Genomic DNA, 20,891 nt, shown 5'->3' with positions numbered 1-20,891 from the left:
ACACCCTCTTCTGCTCTCTCAACCACGCTCTTTTTATTTCCACACATCTCTCTTACCCTTACGTTACTTACTCGATCAAACCACCTCACACCACACATTGTCCTCAAACATCTCATTTCCAGCACATCCATCCTCCTGCGCACAACTCTATCCATAGTCCACGCCTCGCAACCATACAACATTGTTGGAACCACTATTCCTTGAAACATACCCATTTTTGCTTTCCGAGATAATGTTCTCGACTTCCACACATTCTTCAAGGTTCCCAGAATTTTCGCCCCCTTCCCCCACCCTATGATCCACTTCCGCTTCCATGGTTCCATCCGCTGCCAGATCCACTCCCAGATATCTAAAACACTTCACTTCCTCCAGTTTTTCTCCATTCAAACTCACCTCCCAATTGAATTGACCCTCAACCCTACTGTACCTAATAACCTTGCTCTTATTCACATTTACTCTTAACTTTCTTCTTTCACACACTTTACCAAACTCAGTCACCAGCTTCTGCAGTTTCTCACTCCAATCAGCCACCAGCGCTGTATCATCAGCGAACAACAACTGACTCACTTCCCAAGCTCTCTCATCCACAACAGACTTCATACTTGCCCCTCTTTCCAAAACTCTTGCATTCACCTCCCTAACAACCCCATCCATAAACAAATTAAACAACCATGGAGACATCACACACCCCTGCCGCAAACGTACATTCACTGAGAACCAATCACTTTCCTCTCTTCCTACACGTACACATGCCTTACATCCTCGATAAAAACTTTTCACTGCTTCTAACAACTTGCCTCCCACACCATATATTCTTAATACCTTCCACAGAGCATCTCTATCAACTCTATCATATGCCTTCTCCAGATCCATAAATGCTACATACAAATCCATTTGCTTTTCTAAGTATTTCTCACATACATTCTTCAAAGCAAACACCTGATCCACACATCCTCTACCACTTCTGAAACCACACTGCTCTTCCCCAATCTGATGCTCTGTACATGCCTTCACCCTCTCAATCAATACCCTCCCATATAATTTGCCAGGAATACTCAACAAACTTATACCTCTGTAATTTGAGCACTCACTCTTATCCCCTTTGCCTTTGTACAATGGCATTATGCACGCATTCCGCCAATCCTCAGGCACCTCACCATGAGTCATACATACATTAAATAACCTTACCAACCAGTCAACAATACAGTCACCCCCTTTTTTAATAAATTCCACTGCAATACCATCCAAACCTGCTGCCTTGCCGGCTTTCATCTTCCGCAAAGCTTTTACTACCTCTTCTCTGTTTACCAACTCATTTTCCCTAACCCTATATATATATATATATATATATATATATATATATATATATATATATATATATATATATATATTGTTTCCATATTCTTTCCACATGAACTACTGGGCACGCTTGGCATATATCTTCCGTGTCATCGATAATCCCATATATTCAAAAAGGAAGTTTAGCATCATGAATTAGCTTTCTGGATCCCCTGATTGTCACTCCACCCCATTACATCACAAAATTAACGTAGTGGAAGGAACGTTGTGCGGGATTATTACCATTTATTTTGTGTAACATTCAAAATTGTTTAGAGGCGCGAAACAGTTTTTAAGTGGTATGAGAACATGAAAGAATAATGAGTTTGTGTGTTCAGGGGTCGGTCGAAAGGGAAAAAATTATTTTTGGAGATATTTATCAAAAGCCATTTTCCGTATCGGCACCTCATAACCAAGTAACTATACGACTAAAGTACTGAGCGTTTTATGTGCTTATCCCACGTCAGCCAAGCGACTGAGAAATGTTTGCCCTTATTGATATATGGTATCCTTACCTGGTAGAGTATAAGAACATAACTTGAATTCAAAGATAATCCCCTGGTGGACATGCAGATTAAGACTATTGTGTAGAACCAACAATTGGAAAATAGAGATGATGGGATAAAAAATTTACTGGAGCTTACGTAAAGTAATTAGATCCCATCATTAAATAACCACGCCTTCTCTGTTGAACTAGCAGTATATACAAAATTCATTATTTTCTAGTGTTGCTGCTGTTTGTTCTTCTTAGACGTGACTACCTCATCTTCATTCGTAAGACATTTCTCGTGTCGGGGGTTCAGGTTTCAGACATGGTCGCTTCTGCGCCAGTCTGCGCCAGTTCAATTATTGATTATTCACAAGATGCCAGATAGAATGTTACGTACGATATATCATTTTTACGTTTTTATAGAGGTAAAAGTGTGTTATAAATTTACCTTTACTAATTTTGTAATGGATATATTGGGCGTCGTTATGTTTACAGAAGTAATTTTGTTTAAGAAATGAAAGATGAGTGGCAGTGTGAGGCAACTCTGTCTCCCTTGTTGGACAGGCTTCCCCAGGCCAGACATGCTCATTCACCTCATCGCTGACGTTGGCTGTACAGTGATATCGTGCGCTTCAAGTTGTCCGTACATCTCGGTCGAATTTTTTTCCTGGAATCTGATTTTTGTTAGCCTGGTGGCCCTCAGCACGTGTGGAACGGGATCACCCCCCGTCGTGTAACTTGGGGGGTACCCAGATCCACACTGGAAGAGGCTGACACAAAATTTTTGTTATCAGTCTGCAGGGTTGGTCAATGGCTCGTCTACCATCAGCTTTAGCATCAGAGAAAAGCAGATAAACAAATCCTAATATTTCCTGCCGTGACTAGTGTTTTAAGAGTGAATTGGTTTTGGTGAAACGTTGAAAATTCATATCTACGCCCTTGGAGCATTATTACTTCCAGTCATGGAACCAGAAATTTCAGCTTGTACGGAAATTTACTGACGATTATTGGATCAGCACGCATACATTGTATGGCGTGTTTATGATAAATGGGAAAATAAGGATTTAGGTAAGTCAGTAGTTTCATTTTACTTTGTGTTGGTGATTCCAATGGCATTATTGATACTTTATAGAATATGGGCATTTATATATTTCCCTATTATGATAACATTTGGTGCTTTTGCTTGCCTCATACTTCCGGCCTCGGTAAAATGTTCTTTAAAAGATGTCACAAGCGGTTTTTCCCCTTGGACAGGCAGACATTTATTGATTTTTAGAACTCACGTGACTCTCTCTCTCTCTCTCTCTCTCTCTCTCTCTCTCTCTCTCTCTCTCTCTCTCTCTCTCTCTCTCTCTCGTTTAAAAATTTGTATAAATGTAAGAAATAACCAAGATGGGGCCATCTCCAATGCAAAACTCCGTTCCTGAACTGTACAAATTAATAATTACACAGGGTTCTTTGATTTTATAGACACAAGTATGTTGATAGTCAATAAATAATTCCCGAAGAACAAAATTGAAACGATTGATTTCTGGATAAGTTTGTACTTGTGGATAGAAAAAAGGTCAGCACTTCTATTGCCGTGACGTCATCATTCGTACGGGTTCACATCTATGTAAACAAATGCACGAGGAGTACTGAGACTGAAATGATCTTACATGACTTCCTGCCCCGATTTATTGAGACATTATATTTTGAACAAATTCATAGTAAGACCTACATGATTATTGAGCATTTATCTATAAGACTTAGGCACAAATCAAACACGTTATTGTTTATGCACTTAACGTTTCTGGGTATATATATATATATATATATATATATATATATATATATATATATATATGTGTGTGTGTGTGTGTATGTGGACGTATGTATATACATGTGTATGGGGGGGTTGGGCCATTTCTTTCGTCTGTTTCCTTGCGCTACCTCGCAAACGCGGGAGACAGCGACAAAGTATAATAATAATAAAAAAAAAAAAATATATATATATATATATATATATATATATATATATATATATATATTATACTTTGTCGCTGTCCCGCGTTAACGAGGTAGTGCAGGGAAACAGACGAAAGAATGGCCCAACCCACCCACATACACATATTTATCCATACTCACCCACACACTCATATATATATATATATATATATATTTTTTTTTTTGCCGCTGTCTCCCGCGTTTGCGAGGTAGCGCAAGGAAACAGACGAAAGAAATGGCCCAACCCATCCCCATACACATGTATATACATACGTCCACACACGCAAATATACATACCTACACAGCTTTCCATGGTTTACCCCAGACGCTTCACATGCCCTGATTCAATCCACTGACAGCACGTCAACCCCGGTATACCACATCGATCCAATTCACTCTATTCCTTGCCCTCCTTTCACCCTCCTGCATGTTCAGGCCCCGATCACACAAAATCTTTTTCACTCCATCTTTCCACCTCCAATTTGGTCTCCCTCTTCTCCTCGTTCCCTCCACCTCCGACACATATATCCTCTTGGTCAATCTTTCCTCACTCATTCTCTCCATGTGCCCAAACCATTTCAAAACACCCTCTTCTGCTCTCTCAACCATGCTCTTTTTATTTCCACACATCTCTCTTACCCTTACATTACTTACTTGATCAAACCACCTCACACCACACATTGTCCTCAAACATCTCATTTCCAGCACATCCATCCTCCTGCGCACAACTCTATCCATAGCCCACGCCTCGCAACCATACAACATTGTTGGAAACACTATTCCTTCAAACATACCCATTTTAGCTTTCCGAGATAATGTTCTCGACTTCCACACATTCTTCATGGCTCCCAGAATTTTCACCCCCTCCCGACCCTATGATCCACTTCCGCTTCCATGGTTCCATCCGCTGCCAGATCCTTTCCCAGATATCTAAAACACTTTACTTCCTCCAGTTTTTCTCCATTCAAACTTACCTCCCAATTGACTTGACCCTCAACCCTACTGTACCTAATTACCTTGCTCTTATTCACATTTACTCTTAACTTTCTTCTTTCACACACTTTACCAAACTCAGTCACCAGCTTCTGCAATTTCTCACATGAATCAGCCACCAGCGCTGTATCATCAGCGAACAACAACTGACTCACTTCCCAAGCTCTCTCATCCCTAACAGACTTCATACTTGCCCCTCTTTCCAAAACTCTTGCATTCACCTCCCTAACAACCCCATCCATAAACAAATTAAACAACCATGGAGACATCACACACCCCTGCCGCAAACCTACATTCACTGAGAACCAATCACTTTCCTCTCTTCCTGCACGTACACATGCCTTACATCCTCGATAAAAACTTTTCACTGCTTCTAACAACTTGCCTCCCACACCATATATTCTTAATACCTTCCACAGAGCATCTCTATCAACTCAATCATATGCCTTCTCCAGATCCATAAATGCTACATACAAATCCATTTGCTTTTCTAAGTATTTCTCACATACATTCTTCAAAGCAAACACTTGATCCACACATCCTCTACCACTTCTGAAACCACACTGCTCTTCCCCAATCTGATGCTCTGTATATGCCTTCACCCTCTCAATCAATACCCTCCCTTATAATTTACCAGGAATACTCAACAAACTTATACCTCTGTAATTTGAGCACTCACTCTTATCCCCTTTGCCTTTGTACAGTGGCACTATGCACGCATTCCGCCAATCCTCAGGCACCTCACCATGAGTCACACATACATTGAATAACCTTACCAACCAGTCAATGATACAGTCACCCCCTTTTTTAATAAATTCCACTGCAATACCATCCAAACCTGCTGTATATATATATATATTTTTTTTTTTTTTTTTATACTTTGTCGCTGTCTCCCGCGTTTGCGAGGTAGCGCAAGGAAACAGACGAAAGAAATGGCCCAACCCCCATACACACGTACATACACACGTCCACACACGCAAATATACATACCTACACAGCTTTCCATGGTTTACCCCAGACGCTTCACATGCCTTGATTCAATCCACTGACAGCACGTCAACCCCTGTATACCACATCGCTCCAATTCACTCTATTTCTTGCCCTCCTTTCACCCTCCTGCATGTTCAGGCCCCGATCACACAAAATCTTTTTCACTCCATCTTTCCACCTCCAATTTGGTCTCCCTCTTCTCCTCGTTCCCTCCACCTCCGACACATATATCCTCTTGGTCAATCTTTCCTCACTCATTCTCTCCATGTGCCCAAACCATTTCAAAACACCCTCTTCTGCTCTCTCAACCACGCTCTTTTTATTTCCACACATCTCTCTTACCCTTACGTTACTTACTCGATCAAACCACCTCACACCACACATTGTCCTCAAACATCTCATTTCCAGCACATCCATCCTCCTGCGCACAACTCTATCCATAGCCCACGCCTCGCAACCATACAACATTGTTGGAACCACTATTCCTTCAAACATACCCATTTTTGCTTTCCGAGATAATGTTCTCGACTTCCACACATTTTTCAAGGCTCCCAAAATTTTCGCCCCCTCCCCCACCCTATGATCCACTTCCGCTTCCATGGTTCCATCCGCTGACAGATCCACTCCCAGATATCTAAAACACTTCACTTCCTCCAGTTTTTCTCCATTCAAACTCACCTCCCAATTGACTTGACCCTCAACCCTACTGTACCTAATAATATATATATATATATATATATATATATATATATATATATATATATATATATATATATATACATATATATATATATTTTTTTTTTTTTTTTTCCCGCTGTCTCCCGCGTTTGCGAGGTAGCGCAAGGAAACAGACGAAAGAAATGGCCCAACCCACCCCATACACATGTATATACATACGTCCACACACACGCAAATATACATACCTACACAGCTTACCATGGTTTACCCCAGACGCTTCACATGCCTTAATTCAATCCACTGACAGCACGTCAACCCCGGTATACCACATCGATCCAATTCACTCTATTCCTTGCCCTCCTTTCACCCTCCTGCATGTTCAGGCCCCGATCACACAAAATCTTTTTCACTCCCATCTTTCCACCTCCAATTTGGTCTCCCTCTTCTCCTCGTTCCCTCCACCTCCGACACATATATCCTCTTGGTCAGTCTTTCCTCACTCATTCTCTCCATGTGACCAAACCATTCAAAACACCCTCTTCTGCTCTCTCAACCACGCTCTTTTTATTTCCACACATCTCTCTTACCCTTACGTTACTTACTCGATCAAACCACCTCACACCACACATTGTCCTCAAACATCTCATTTCCAGCACATCCACCCTCCTGTGCACAACTCTATCCATAGTCCACGCCTCGCAACCATACAACATTGTTGGAACCACTATTCCTTCAAACATACCCATTTTTGCTTTCCGAGATAATGTTCTCGACTTCCACACATTCTTCAAGGCTCCCAGAATTTTCGCCCCCTCCCCCACCCTATGATCCACTTCCGCTTCCATGGTTCCATCCGCTGCCAGATCCACTCCCAGATATCTAAAACACTTCACTTCCTCCAGTTTTTCTCCATTCAAACTCACCTCCCAATTGACTTGACCCTCAACCCTACTGTACTTAATAACCTTGCTCTTATTCACATTTACTCTTAACTTTCTTCTTTCACACACTTTACCAAACTCAGTCACCAGCTTCTGCAGTTTCTCACATGAATCAGCCACCAGCGCTGTATCATCAGCGAACAAGAACTGACTCACTTCCCAAGCTCTCTCATCCCCAACAGACTTCATACTTGCCCCTCTTTCCAATACTCTTGCATTTACCTCCCTAACAACCCCATCCATAAACATCCATATATATATATATATATATATATATATATATATATATATATATATACATTTCAATGTATACCTACATATACATACACAGACAAATACATGTGTACTTGCTGCCCTCAGCCATTCTCGTCGCCACCCCGCCACACATGAAATGGCACCCCCTCCCCCTGCACGCACATGAGGTAACGCCAGGAAAGATAACAAAGGCCACATTCGTTCACACTCAGTCTCTAGCTGTCATGTGTAATGCACCGAAACCACAGCTCCTTTTCCACATCTAGGCCTCAAAATTTTCTACGGTATACCCTAGACACTTCACATGCCATGGTTAAATCCATTGACAGCACGTCGACCCCGTTATATCACATCGTTCCAATTCACTTTATTCCTTGCATGCCTATCACCTTCCTGCATGTTCAGGCCACGATCGCTCAAAATCTTTGTCACTCCATCCTTCCACCTCCAATTTGGTCTCCCACTTCTCATTCCCTCCATCTGACACATATATCCTCTTTGTCAATCTTTCCTTACTCATTCTCTCCATGTGACCAAACCATTTCAATACATCCTCTTCTGCTCTCTCAACCACACTTTTTATGTTACCACACATCTCTCTTACCCTTTCATTACTTACTTGATCAAACCACCTCACACAACATATTGCCCTCGAACATCTCATTTCCAACACATCCACCCCCCTCCGCACAACCCTATCTATCGCCCATACCTCACAACCATATAACATTTTTGGAAACTATTCCTTCAAACATACCCATTTTTGCTCCGAGATAATGTTCTCGCCTTCCACACATTCTTCAATGCTCCCAGAACCTTTGCCCCCTCCCCCACCCTGTGACTCACTTCCACTTCCATGGTTCCATCTGCTGTTAAATCCTCTCCCAGATACCTAAAACACTTCAATTCCAGTTTTTCTCTATTCAAACTTATCTCCCAATTGACTTGTCCCTCAACCCTACTGTACCTAATAACCTTGCTATTATTCACATTTACTCTCAGCTTTCTTCTTTCACTCACTTTACCAAACTAAGTCACCAACTTTTGCAGTTTCTCACCCGAATCAGCCACCAGCGCCGTATCATCAGTGGACAATAACTGACACTTCCCAAGCCCTCTGATCCACAACAGACAGCATACTTGTCTCTCTCTCCAGAACTCTTGCATATACTTCCCTAACAACCCCATCCATAAACAAACTAAACAACCAAGGAGACATCACACACCCCTGCCGCAAACCGACATTCACTGGTAATCAATCACTTTCCTCTCTTCTTACTCGTACACTCTTCCTACTCATACCCATGCCTTACATCCTCGATAAAAGCTTTTCACTGCTTCTAGCAACTTGCCTCCCACACCATTTACTCTTAATACCTTCCATAAAACATCTCTATCAACTCTATCATGTGCCTTCTCCAGATCCATAAATGCTACATACAAATCCATTTGTTTTTCTAAGTATTTCTCACATACATTCTTTAAAGCAAACACATCCACACATGCTCTACCACTTCTGAAACAATGCTACTCTTCCCCAGTCTGATGCTCTGTACATGCCTTCACCCTCTCAATCAATACCCTCCCAAATAATTTCCCAGGAATACTCAGCAAACTTATACCTTTGTAATTTGAACACTCACCTTTATCCCCTTTGTCTTTATACAATGGCACTATGCATGCATTCTGCCAATCCTCAGGTACTTCACCATTAGCCATACATACATTGAATATCCTCACCAACCAGTCAACAACACAGTTACCTGCTTTTTTGATAAATTTCACTGCAATACTATTCAAATCCACCTCCTTGCCGGCTTTCATCTTCCATAAAGCTTTCACTACCTCTTCTCTGTTTACCAAACCATTCTTCCTGACCCTCTCACTTTGCACACCACCTTGATCAAAACACCCTATATCTGCCACTCTGTCATCTAACACATTCATCAAACCTTCAAAATACTCTCACCATCTCCTTCTTGCATCACCACTACTTGTCATTACCTCCCCATTAGCCCCCTTCACCGATATTCTCATTTGTTCTCTTGCCTTACGCACTTTATTTACCTCCTTCCAAAACATCATTTTATTCTCCTTAAAATTTAATGGTACTCTCTCACCCTAACTCAATTGCCCTGTTTTTCACCTCCTGCCTCTTTCTCTTGACCTCGTGCCTCTATTGTACATCTTCTAGTCCTTTGCACTATTTCCCAGCAAAAATCATCCAAATGCCTCTCTCTTCTCTCTCACTCTCTACCCTTTCTTATGTGCCCACCACCCACGTTTCTCATGCCAAAGAATCTTTTGCGCAAGCCATCACTGCTTCCCTACCTTTTCTCCCTGACCCTCTCTCCAGAACTCGTGCATATACCTCCCTAACAACCCCATCCATAAACAAACTAAACAACCACGGAGACATCACACACCCCTGCCACAAACTGACATTCACTGGTAACCAATCACTTTCCTCTCTTCCTACTCATACACTCTTCCTACTCGTACACATGCCTTACATCCTCGATAAAAGCTTTTCACTGCTTCTAGCAACTTGCCTCCCACACATACTCTTGATACCTTCCACCTTTGGCATGAGAAAGGTGAGAGGTGGGCCGATTAGAATGGTAGTGAATGGTGGGATGAAGAAGTAAGATTGTTAGAGAAAGAGAAGAGAGAGGCATTTGGATGATTTTTGCAGGGAAAGTAGTGCAAATTATTGGGAGATGTATAAAAGGAAGAAGCAGGATGTCAAGAGAAAGGTACAAGAGGTGAAAAAGAGGGCACGTGAGAGTTGGGGTGAGAGAGTATCATCAAATTGTAGGGAGAATAAAAAGATGTTTTCGAAGGAGGTAAATAAAGTGCATAAGGCAAGAGAACAAATTGGTACATCGTCAAAGGGGGCTAATGGGGAGGTAATAACAAGTAGTGGTGAAGTGAGGAGAATGGGTGAATATTTTGAAGGTATGATGAATGTGGCAGATATAGGGTATTTTGGTCGAGGTGGTGTGCAAAGTGACAAAGTCAGGGAGAATGGTTTGGTAAATAGATAAGAGGTAGTGAAAGCTTTGTGGAAGATGAAAGCTGGCAAGGCAGCGGGTTTGGATGGTATTGTAATAGAAATTGTTAAAAAGGGGATGACTGTGTTGCTGACTGGTTGATAAGGATGTTCAGTGTGTGTATGGTTCATGGTGAAGTGCCTGAAGATTGGTGGAATGCATGCAGAGTGCCATTGTGCAAAGGTAAAGAGAAGAAGGTGAATGTTCAAATTTCAAAGGTACAAGTTTGTTGAGTATTCCTGGTAAATTGTATGGGAGGGTATTGATTGAGAGGGTAAAGGCATGTACAGACCATCAGATTGGGGAAGAGCAGTGTGGTTTCAGAAGTGGTAGAGGATGTGTGGATCAGGTGCATGTTTTGAAGAATGTATGTGAGAAATACTTGGAAAAACAGATGGATTTGTAAGTAGCATTTATGAATCTGGAGAAGGCATATGATGATCTGTGGAAGGTATTAAGAGTATATGGTGTGGGAGGTAATTTGCTTGAAGCAGTGAAAAGTTTTTATCGAGGATGTAAGGCATGTGTACGAGTAGGAAGAGAGGAAAGCGATTGGTTCCCAGTGAATGGCGGTTTGTGGAATTGGTGTGTGATGTCTCCATGGTTGTTTAATTTGTTTATGGATGGGTTGTTAGGGAGGTAAATGCAAGAGTTTTGGAAAGGGGGGCAAGTATGCAGTCTGTTTATGGATGAAAGGGCTTGAGAAGTGAGTCAGTTGTTGTTCGCTGATGATACAGTGCTGGTGGCTGATTTGGATGAAAAACAAGAAAGCTGAGAGTAACATTAGGGTTGAGGAACAAGTTAATTTGGTGGTAAGTTTGAATGGAGAAAAATTGGTGGAAATGAAGGGTTTTAGATATCTGGGAGTGGATTTAGCAGCAGATGGAAACATGGAAGCGGAAGTGAGTCACAGGGTGGGGGAGAGGGCAAAGGTGCTGGGAGCATTGAAGAATGTGCGGAAGGCGAGAGCGTTATTTCGGAGAGCAAAAATGGGTATGTTCGAAGGAATAGTTGTTCCAACAATGTTATATGGTTGTGAGGCATGGGCGATAGATGAGGTTGTACGGAGGATTTGTGGTGTGAGGTGGTTTGATCGAGTAAGTAATGAAAAGGTAAGAGAGATGTGTGGTAATGAAAAAAGTGTGGTTGAGAGAGCAGAAGAGTGTATTGAAATGGTTTGGCCACATGGAGAGAATGAGAGAGGAATGATTGACAAAGAGGATATATGTGTCAGAGGTGGAGGGAATGAGAAGTGGGAGACCAAATTGGAGGTGGAAGGATGGAGTGAAAAAGATTTTGAGCTATCGGTGCCTGAACATACAAGAAGGTGAAAGGCTGCAAGGAATAGAGTGAGTTGGAACAATGTGGTATACCGGGGTTGATGTGATGTCAATGGATTGAACCAGGGCATGTGAAGCGTCTGGGGTAAACTATGGAAAGTTTTGTGGTTCCTGGATGTGGAAAGGGAGATGTGGTTTCAAAGTTACTTCCCAGTTAACTTGTCCCTCAACCCTACTAAAACTAATAACCTTGATCTTATTCACATTTACTCTCAACTTTCTCCTTTCACACACTTTTTCAAACTCGGTCACCAACTTCTGCAGTTTTTCATCTGAATCAGTCACTAGAGCTGTATCATCGGCAGACAACAACTGACTCACTACCCAGGCCCTCTCATCCCACCAGTCTGCATACTTGTCCCTCTCTCCAAAACTCTTGCATTTGTCTCCCTAATCACCCCATCCATAAACAAATTAAATGCCCATGGAGACATCACACACCCATGCTGCAGACTGACATTTACTGGGAACCAGTAACTCTCCTCTCATTGTACTCTTACACATGCCTTACACCTTGATAAAAACTTTTCACCACTTTTAGCAACATTTCCACAAAGCATGTCTATCAACCCTATCATATACCTTCTCCAGATCCATAAGTGCTATATACAAAGCCATTTGTTTTTCTAAGTATTTCTCACACATTCTTCAAAGCAAATACCTCATCCACACATTCTCCACCACTCCTAAAACCACATTGCTCAGTCCATGCCTTCACCCTATCAGTCAATACCCTCCCATATAATTTCCTAAGAATTCTCTAGAAACTTATGCCTCTGTAGTTTGAACACTCGCCTTTCTCTCCTTTGCCTTTGTACAATGGCACTATGCATGCATTCTGCCAATCGTCAGAGACTACATCATTGAATATCTTTACCAACCAGTTAACAACACAGTCACCCATTTTTTTTTTTTTTTTCGCTGTCTCCCGCGTTTGCGAGGTAGCGCAAGGAAACAGACGAAAGAAATGGCCCAACCCACCCCCATACACATGTATATACATACGTCCACACACGCAAATATACATACCTACACAGCTTTTCATGGTTTACCCCAGACGCTTCACATGCCTTGATTCAATCCACTGACAGCACGTCAACCCCGGTATACCACATCGCTCCAATTTACTCTGTTCCTTGCCCTCCTTTCACCCTCCTGCATGTTCAGGCCCCAATCACACAAAATCTTTTTCACTCCATCTTTCCACCTCCAATTTGGTCTCCTTCTTCTCCTCATTCCCTCCACCTCCGACACATATATTCTCTTGGTCAATCTCTCCTCACTCATTCTCTCCATGTGCCCGAACCATTTCAAAACACCCTCTTCTGCTCTCTCAACCATGCTCTTTTTATTTCCACACATCTCTCTTACCCTTACGTTACTTACTCGATCAAACCACCTCACACCACATATTGTCCTCAAACATCTCATTTCCAGCACATCCATCCTCCTGCGCACAACTCTATCCATAGCCCACGCCTCGCAACCATACAACATTGTTGGAACCACTATTCCTTCAAACATACCCATTTTTGCTTTCCGAGATAATGTTCTCGACTTCCACACATTCTTCAAGGCCCCCAGAATTTTCGCCCCCTCCCCCACCCTATGATCCACTTCCGCTTCCATGGTTCCATCCGCTGCCAGATCCACTCCCAGATATCTAAAACACTTCACTTCCTCCAGTTTTTCTCCATTCAAACTCACCTCCCAATTGACTTGACCCTCAACCCTACTGTACCTAATAACCTTGCTCTTATTCACATTTACTCTTAACTTTCTTCTTTCACACACTACCAAACTCAGTCACCAGCTTCTGCAGTTTCTCACATGAATCAGCCACCAGCGCTGTATCATCAGCGAACAAGAACTGACTCACTTCCCAAGCTCTCTCATCCCCAACAGACTTCAGACTTGCCCCTCTTTCCAAAACTCTTGCATTCACCACCCTAACAACCCCATCCATAAACAAATTAAACAACCAACCAACCAAACCAACACACCCCTGCCGCAAACCTACATTCACTGAGAACCAATCACTTTCCTCTCTTCCTACACGTACACATGCCTTACATCCTCGATAAAAACTTTTCACTGCTTCGAACAACTTGCCTCCCACACCATATATTCTTAATACCTTCCACAGAGCATCTCTATCAACTCTATCATATGCCTTCTCCAGATCCATAAATGCTACATACAAATCCATTTGCTTTTCTAAGTATTTCTCACATACATTCTTCAAAGCAAACACCTGATCCACACATCCTCTACCACTTCTGAAACCACACTGCTCTTCCCCAATCTGATGCTCTGTACATGCCTTCACCCATGTTCTTAATAAATTTTACTGCATTATCATCCACACCTGACGCCTTTCCGGATTTCATCTTCCACAAAGCTTTCACTACCTCTTCTCTCTTAACCAAACCCTTCTCCCTGACCCTCCCACTTCACACACCACCCTGACCAAAACACTCTATATCTGCCTCTCTGCCATCAAACACATTCAGCAAACCTTCAAAATACTTACTCTTATCTTTTCACTTACTTACTACCTGTTATTTCTTCCCCACTTGCCCCACCCTCACCTATGTTCCCATTTGTTCTCATCTTACGCATGTTATTTACCTCCTTCCAAAAATCTCTTTATTCTCCCTAAAGTCAACAAATCTTATCAAAATGTAATATCAGAATTACTAGATTTATCAGAAGCTTAGAAAGAGGATGGTTAAGAAAGATGTAAAACTGCTGGTTTTTTGTAAGGGTAATGGATGATTGGAATGGTCTTAACTAGGAGACTGAACATCGGCAACAAGATTTTTAAGTTTTTTGATAGTACAAAAAATATAAAAGACGGCCCCACAAGTGCAAAACTCTTTCCCCAGCATGATGAACAAATAGGTAATTCCTCATTGTATTCTCTCATTGACTCGGTACACTTCTCCACTATCTGTGGTTACTTATGAATGTCTGTTTTCTTTTTTTGTATAACTTGCTAGTGTTTCATTCTATTGCTAGATCTGTTTATTGATATCTTGCTTAAAGTGGATGCACTAAGTTTGGGATTTAGAAAATATCTATAAAATAAGCCCATGTGACAAGTGTGAATCACTGCACTGGGAGGTAGCAACTGAGGCTTGTTTGAAAAGATTGTATGGGAACTCAGTGTTGTGATTATTCACAAATTTATGATTTTTCTTCTCATGAATTGCTACTACAAGGGTTTCCCATGGAATAGCTGTTCACCAAGCAGTGGTTCATAAAGCACCATTCAAGAATTAGTGCAGATTAGTGTTGAACCACACTAAGGTTTCATAGTATTGACAGATCTTTTCATTTGCTAAGGAAATATTTTAAGTGTATTCCATTGCCTTTTATGATACTTATATCAAAGCAAAATGACTTTTGATTCTTATCATATTCCATCCACAGATTTTCACCTTAGAAAGAACATCAAGTTTTCATGGCCAAGTATATCAGCAGACATAAATGTCACATACTGAAATCGATAAGCAGACTTTAGAAGGCATGACAAACTGTTCACTTACCCCATTGCACTCCACCACCAGTCCTTCATCACCAGCATTCTCTTTAAGAATCATTTAATATCTGATTTTCCAGTGAAATGGCAACTGTTGCTGAATCAAGGATTCTAATGTACATCATGATAGAATTTAGGATGTTGATGGTTAGTCATTTTGTATATAGTCCATACATGAGAATTAGATTGGGGAAATATTTGGTCTGGAATGTAATCCCCCTTATAACATGGGTTAGATTACTCATGCAGCAGCATTCCACTGTAGTGTCAAATTACCAGAAACTTTATCATTTTATGTTGCAGTGACCCCCTTTCCTCAGTTACTCCAATTTTTTTAGTATTTGCAAGTAATAGACTCTTGTTCACATGGTCAGCTAGGATGGTGCATTCATATTTTGTGTCTAGGACTGCACATTTTATGGCATCTGATTGTTATGACTCACCTCTCTGAGCGTTAGTCTCTGTTTGGCAGCCACTCAGACAACACATGCACTCTCTTGTATCACTATCTTGCTCCCCACACGTTTTTACAGTTAGGACAGTGTTCGAGGAGATCATTAGTCTTAAGAATATGTCACTCTTGACTGTATGTACATATTTTGTATATGTTGAGGATTTTTGTGAGATTATAGTGGGTAAGTAAACTTTAAGACCAATATTTGGGACTCTGGCCCCTGCCTCTATATTTACGTTTAAAACCATTTAAGTGAAATTCACAAAACTTAGAATCTTGAGATTCATAAGTGCCTGTATCATGAAAGTTCACAATATTGGTATAGTGACAGTGGACTTTCAACAACCATCAAGAATGAGCTGAAATACATTGGACAAGATCACAGGATACTGGTTGCAGTAGTAAACATTTATGTTAGGAGATGAGGAAAGTCAGGACACAAAATCCTCTAGCTTGTTAACTGCTAAGAAATGAAGCTGCTTTAATGCAAAAATTTTTTATTCTGTTACATACTTAAAAGTGTTGTTGCACATGGTTATAATATTGTTGATATTGCAACTTCCTTCTTTGTGGCTCTTTCTTGTTTGGTAGTTCCAGAATACAAAAGATTTTGTGTGACATCAGCCTTCACCACAGTACTTTTTCCAGGGACGATACTCGGGATCCCGTCTGGACCAGTGCACCTTTACTCTCTACGGGGGCAACTGGAGATTCACACTTAACGGTTTGCCGCCGTGGTACTGAGGTTCGCCCTTAGCCTCCAGTCTGAGGCTCAGCAGACCGTAACTAAGGTAAGTTGATATGCTGTTTATGTGCAAGGCTTTAGCATTACATTCTTCTCAAATTTCTTTTGTCTCCATTCCCTTTAGTCTTCTGGATTTTTTTTTTTCAATTGCAATTAAAGGCAGTGGTAGATAGCTCTCACAGGTTTTTTCAGTATTGTGGAGTCCTCTAGGCTTTGTTTTTTTCCTTTTTCTGTTGGTAATGACAGATCTCATACTTGCATACATATGACATCATTCTTCACAGAAGTCTCTATAAGTCTGCTCAGCAAGCCTAAGCCCATGTCCTGGTAGCCCAATTTCTTTAATGTTGTCACTTCATTCAGAGTTTATCTCAACATTGAGAAAAGGATATCTCTGCATTTAAAACCTATGAAGATCTCATGCATTTTTGATTCTTTGTTCTTTAATTTTCAAATGCCACATATTTTCGGCCGTACCTTAGTTGCACATTCCGCTGGCATCATCAGTTCAGGATTAACCATGAAGTGTAATCTCATTTGGAATGAGTTGAGCTGTGTATATTGTTTTCTTTCTCACATTAGTCCATATCTTAGGAAGTCCAGTCATGGAGGAAAATAGACCCCTAACTCTAGACTAGGAGGTTAATGGACTCCATGTCTCATAAGACATGGTCTTGTACTTTAAATGCTGTTCCTGCAATTTAGGGAGGAGTATCCTAATCCATCTGAACACTGCATACAAAATTCAGTTCTAGGTTACTCTGTCACTGACCAAGCTGCTGTAAGCCACTCCCTTTTTAAGTGGCTTTCATTTTCATATGTTATTACTTCAGAGGCCATTACTTAGAGGCAATCTAGGTAGTTATGTAAAACATATCTGAACAGTTTAGATAATGCAGTTCAATAGTTTTTACCATCCATTCAATATAGAAACCTTTATCGGTTATCATCGTTGTGTGTCTCATTTATTTACCCATAACGCCAGTGAGGGGAATTTCTCCATGTACATTACGTATTTCTTTCAAGCTAGAAGCAACTGACAGTCTGTTTCGTTGGCCATCAAAATCAAGATGAGCTTTTCTGTATAGGTGAATGTGTTGTTTGAACATCTTTGGTATACTGAGAGTCTTATGTCTTTTTTCTTGCTGCTGTTTGGCATAAGAAATTAATTGTAAAGGCTCTTCTTATTTTAAAGAAGTACCAACAGATTAAAGCACTAAGCCCAACATGAGTCAGTTGAATTAATGAAGTAACCATTTCCAATGAGGACAGTGGTTGTGTAGGTCCTGGCCTATAAAGATTTGAACTTGGCACTTTTGTTGAATGTGTGCCAAAGTAACCGTATGTTGCCAGGAGCCATTATACATTTGAGAGAAAGTTGCCCCTTATTATGTGCTTGCCATAGTGATTACACCATCAACCAATTCTGACAATTTATTTACAGCTGATGATATAAGTTTTTATCAGACATTTGTTAGATTATAACTTGTTTATAAGGTGTTAAAGAGAGTTATAAAACAAGCTGAAAGCATACAGTACTGACAGTAGCCATGAAGCAGTGGCTGGGATGTCTGGACATTTACTTTTCTCCTTCACCATCTAGCACTGGCCATATAGTAAGTGTATTTTTGTTTTGCTTTTATTGTAGTTTTATATTCCTAGTGATTTACATGTATATTATGAACTGCCATGTGCAGTGGATAAAATGTAAACAATTGTGGAATACCTTCCCCACACCCTCACCTATCTTCACTCAAGGTGAATTTGTGGCTATGTCCATGGCTATAGGCATATTAAGTTTTCTTTTTCTTTTCATTTTTTTCATAGTTTTTAAGATTCTGTATTTTTTGAGGGCTGTCTTGCAAAAATTTTGACTATTATTATATCATATCGCCCAGCTGCCCATGGGGATGGATGGAATACTCTTGGTTGCAGAGAGGGTTATGGTCCTTAGCAGTAAAGTGTTTAATTTAGCACAGCAGCTAGGAACTAATGGTGCAGAATAGTAGTTGCTTCCTTAGCTCAGTGGTAGAGCACTGGTCTTGTAAACCAGGGGTCGTGAGTTCAAACCTCACAGGGGGCACATTGCTAAATGTTTAAATATCTTAAAGTTGCAAGGCATTGTGTCAGTCATAGAATGCTTGTTGGCCACCAGTTCTTTTAGTATAGAGAGTCACTGATACCTGGTTGCTCCACTGATTAGAATATGTTGTTGATGGGTACCTTATTCACATAGCAAGTGCTTTACTAATCACTTCTTGACCTTCATATAGTGAGGTAGAACAGTGCTGCTTTAGTGACTGAGTGTGCCTTTTCAGATATCTGGCAGAAATATATTTGTGAAGTGTACAAATTCTTAGTCACAGTGTGGTATATTGAAAGGAGATACTTTCTAAATGGAGTACAAAGAAAGCAACCTTAAGATGTATAGGTACTGCTACACTGACTAACCCTTACCACTTTACCAAGTCCTTAGATCTTCGTATCAAAAATTCCTATCCAGCTATATCCTTAATTGATTTTTTTCAATATTTTGATAAAGTATGCTAAGTTTTTGATAAATTTCATTTCATTTGTTTTGCAATATTGTGCATGGTAACTACATTCATTGAAGACTTTTCATAATATTATTGTTTTTCAAAACTTGAAATTAAGGGTGTAAATGAAGTAGATTATGTAAATCATATTTTTATTGCATCACAAGTATTCCTTCTTTACTTTGTATGGGTATGCTTATGGGAGTCACTGGCATTATAAATTAGTTTACCAGTATATTGAGATTTGTATTGTAATCTGAAATATTTGTGTTTTGAAATGGTAAGAAAATTGCAGAAGCCTGTATAAGCTTGGATGACTTTATGGTCATGTAACTGCCAACCCTAGGCAGTGCCAGATATGACAGCAGATTCCAGTTACATTCTCTCTGTCTCTCTGTCTCTCTCTCTCTCTCTCTCTCTCTCTCTCTCTCTCTCTCTCTCTCTCTCTCTCTCTCTCTCTCTCTCTCTCTCTCTCTCTCTCTCTCTCTCATACATACAATTGTTCCATCTCACACTTAATAACACTTGACAGTACATAACTTACACGACTCATTCTGGAGTTTCCTGCGGTGACTGCTATGTACTGGCCCTACAATTTGGCAAAATCCTAGAAGTGATCAACATGGCCAGGACAAGACATGCAGCAATCATGGCCATAGTGGGTGAAAGGAGTGTATTGTAAAAAAAAAAAAGTAAAGAAATTAATAACGAATTCCTAAGATGTTTGTGGACCAGACTCATAAAAGTAGAAAGGCACATGTCACACATCCAGTTCTTGGTGGCAGGGAAGCATACAAACAGCTCATGTGGGCAGTGGCCAAAATGATACCTGTAGAACGAGGAGGGGGCAGATTGTCATGGCAGACGAGAGAAATGGTCTAAGAGAAATAATCTCTGAAGAATTAGTGGGACAAAAGGCTCTTGATTCCACCTTAGATTTAAAAGTGATACTCCATAAAGTAAAGCCATTGTAGATATAAGTTAGCTGCTCACAAGGATAATGATTATGGCACATGAACAATGCCTATGGAGGATTTCCAGGATAGAATGGAGGTTATGGGTATGTGCACAACATTCATGTTATTGCAGGGATGAACTTTGTTTTGAAATTAAACGTTTAGAAAAAGAAATAGATAAGATTGGCATTTCAGCCCTTTTTTTCTTGATATTTATATAGGTTACTGCTTCCCCTTTCCAAGGTAGTAAACCTTCAGTAGCTAGGCACTTCTGAGGCCTTGCTGACTTGTGGATTTTCCTAGCAATTGCAACCCCTCCCCAGAATATGATTATGATACTGAATTTAGAATTACATTAGGTACTTAACATTCAGGGGTAAGTTTTGATGCAGTTACAGAGGAGCAGAAGGTGGTGATGGTGGAGGATGCATAAGGAAATATTTAGGGAGCTGATCACTTAAGCTTCACAGGCTATATGTTAAATATTCATCACTTATTATTATTGTTCCAGTCACAAGACTTAGAGATATGACTTGAAAGAACACCAGGACATGTCCCTTTCCACCTATGATGAAAGGTGTACAGTAATTT

General features: G+C 40.6%; 1 long non-coding RNA gene and 1 other non-coding gene across 2 annotated transcripts; both read left to right on the top strand.

The window, feature by feature from the left end:
- Nucleotides 1-1,477: 1,477 nt before the first annotated feature.
- Nucleotides 1,478-19,821, top strand: LOC139755664 (uncharacterized). The gene is made up of 2 exons (XR_011714148.1): nucleotides 1,478-2,896; nucleotides 16,711-19,821. It is a non-coding gene; the product is annotated as an uncharacterized lncRNA (long non-coding RNA).
- TRNAT-UGU (transfer RNA threonine (anticodon UGU)) lies at nucleotides 18,819-18,890 on the top strand. Its single transcript has one exon. It is a non-coding gene; the product is annotated as a tRNA-Thr (tRNA).
- Nucleotides 19,822-20,891: the final 1,070 nt, after the last annotated feature.

This window comes from Panulirus ornatus, chromosome 19, assembly GCF_036320965.1.
Source record: "Panulirus ornatus isolate Po-2019 chromosome 19, ASM3632096v1, whole genome shotgun sequence".
Classification (NCBI taxonomy): Eukaryota; Metazoa; Arthropoda; class Malacostraca; order Decapoda; family Palinuridae; genus Panulirus; species Panulirus ornatus.
Note: the sequence above shows the minus strand (reverse complement) of the source record. Positions and strands in the feature narration are given on the sequence as shown.